Source organism: Lepus europaeus, chromosome 19, assembly GCF_033115175.1.
Source record: "Lepus europaeus isolate LE1 chromosome 19, mLepTim1.pri, whole genome shotgun sequence".
In the NCBI taxonomy this organism is placed as follows: Eukaryota; Metazoa; Chordata; class Mammalia; order Lagomorpha; family Leporidae; genus Lepus; species Lepus europaeus.
The window spans coordinates 18641641-18644281 of record NC_084845.1 but is presented as its reverse complement, the minus strand read 5'-3'; the positions used below and the strand labels follow the sequence as shown (position 1 = coordinate 18644281).

General features: G+C 50.4%; 1 pseudogene; it reads left to right on the top strand.

Moving 5' to 3' along the window:
• Positions 1-410: 410 nt before the first annotated feature.
• On the top strand, positions 411-1671 carry LOC133748162 (vacuolar protein sorting-associated protein 72 homolog; annotated as a pseudogene).
• The last annotated feature ends 970 nt before the right edge of the window (positions 1672-2641 follow it).

Sequence of the window (2641 nt, the reverse complement as noted above, 5' to 3'; positions counted from 1 at the left end):
TGGCTCAGTAGGTGAATCCTCTGCCTGCAGTGCCGGTATCCCATATGGGCGCCAGTTCGAGTCCCGGCTGCTCCTCTTCCGATCCAGCTCTCTGCTATGGACTGGGAAAGCAGTGGAAGATGGCCCAAGTCTTTGGGCCCCTGTACCTGTGTGGGAGACCCAGAGGAAGCTGCTGGCTCCTGGCTTAGGATGAGCCCAGCTCAGGTCATTGTGGGCCTTTGGGGAGTGAACCAGTGGACAGAGGTCCTCTTTACTGTCTCTCCCTCTCACTGTCTGAAGCTACCTCTCAAATAAGTAAAATATTCAAATAAAAAAAAAACACCATTACTTATAAAAAATTTAAAAATAAAAATAAAGTGTACATCTGTGTTCATGAACTTGAAAAATATCCATAATGGGGGTGAGGGGCCACTGGTGGTGGCGCAGTCTCCGTAGGCGATATGAGTTTGGCTGGGGGCCGGGCCCCCCGGAAGACCGCTGGGAACCGGCTCTCTGGGCTCCTGGAGGCAGAGGAAGAAGAGGAGTTCTACCAGACGACTTATGGGGGTTTCACAGAGGAGTCGGGAGATGATGAATATCAAGGTGACCAGTCAGACACGGAAGACGAGGTGGATTCTAACTTTGACATCCATGAAGGGGATGAGCCATCCAATGATGGAGAAGCTGAAGAGCCAAGGCGGAAGCACTGAGTAGTTACCAAAGCCTATAAGGAGCCTCTCAAGAGTTTGAGGCCTCGAAAGGTCAGCACCCCAGCTGGTGGCTCTCAGAAGGCCCGAGAAGAGAAGGCACTGCTGCCGCTGGAACTAAAGGATGATGGCTCTGACAGCCGCAAGTCCATGCGTCAATCTACAGCTGAGCATACACGACAAACATTCCTTCGGGTACAGGAGAGACAGGGCCAGTCACGGCGGCGAAAGGGACCCCACTGTGAGCGGCCACTGACCCAGGAAGAGCTACTCAGGGAAGCCAAGATCACAGAGGAGCTCAACTTAGGTTCATTGGAGACACACGAACGACTTGAAGCTGACAAAAAGAAGTAGGTTCACAAGAAGCGGAAGTGCCCTGGGCCTATAATCACCTACCATTTGGTGACAGTACCACTTGTCAGGGAGCCGGGCCCCAAGGAAGAGAATGTCGGTGTGGAAGGACTTGATCCTGCTCCCATGCTGGCACTGGACCTGTCATCCCCCCTGCTCACTGCTCACATACCTTCATCACTTTTCGTGATGATGTAACATTTGAGGAATAGTTTCCCCAAGGGCGACCCCCTAAGGTCCCCGTTCGTGAGGTCTGTCCAGTGACCCATCGTCCAGCTCTATACCGAGACCCTGTTACAGACATACCCTATGCCACTGCTCGAGCCTTCAAGATCATCCGTGAGGCCTATAAGAAGTACATCACTGCCCACGGACTGCCGCCCACTGTGTCTGCCCTGGGCCCTGGGCCCCCACCTCCTGAGCCACTCCCTGGCTCTGGGCCCCGAGCCTTGCGCCAGAAAATCGTCATCAAATGAAGAGATGTCTAGTGCTTAGAAGCCGCTGTCCTGCTCGGACTTTCCCTCTCCTCTCCCTGCCTCTCCCTCTCTGTCATCTCTGATGTTTGCCCAGTCCTCCTCTTTCTCCATCTTTTCCCCTAGTTTCTACTGGTTTTGTTGTGTTTTTTTAACCTAATAAAATAGAAAGATTCAAAAAAGAAAAATATCCATAATGTAGAACTGAGTAAGGAAAGGCTGCAAACAGCATATGTGTGAGCCCCTTTTTGTCCTAAATAATTTTATATTATTTTTCTTCTTGAAACAAAAATGTCAACGGATGAACACTAAATAACTGGCATGGTGGTCTTTGATTTTTTCTCTTTTATGCCTTTCTTTCTCTCTCTCTCTCTCTCTCTCTCTCTCTCTTTCTCTCTTTCTTTCCTTTTTTGCTTGCCTGTGTTTCCTAATGTTCCCATGATTTGTTTTTATAATACAAACATATGCATATCCAATGAGCTTTCCAGAACCTTCCGCAGGTTTCAGCAAAGAGCACGCTGACCGGCAGTGAGCACAGGAGGAACGTGAAGGCCCAGAGCGTCACGCTGTGAGCTGGCCTGGGGTGTTCCTGATCTGCTCCCCCAGCTGCCTGCTCCCAGAGAGGCGAGGCTGGCGCGGGCCCTGACGGTGACGCTGATGACGCCGCCGCCGGGGAGGTGTGCGGAGCCGGGCGTGAGCTGTGCCAGCTCTCGCTAATCCTCTGCAGTATGGTTTGCTGCTAATTTGTCATGGCACATATTTGCCTTATGTCTAATTAGCATCAAATTGCAAACTGCTATTTGCTAACAATTTGTTGCATCAATCTGCCTGAAAATCTATAGTTTAGAATTGGATTGCAACTTATCCTGTCTATCAAAATTCCACTTCACACATACACAAAATAGCTTCCCCTTCCCGCCAAAAAACGTCGCAATGTTTGCAGTGGCACAAAAGGAGAACGATGTGGGTTTTTTTTTTCCCCTAACGAAAGAATCATCGCGGGGTGCCTCATTTTCAACGTTGCTGGCTTGAATTTCCCATGACCATGAAGACGCCTGGGAAGGCTCTCACACACAGAGCGGATGTTGGCCCAGGCCTTGCTCAAGGACTTTCTGGGGAAGCCAAGACACA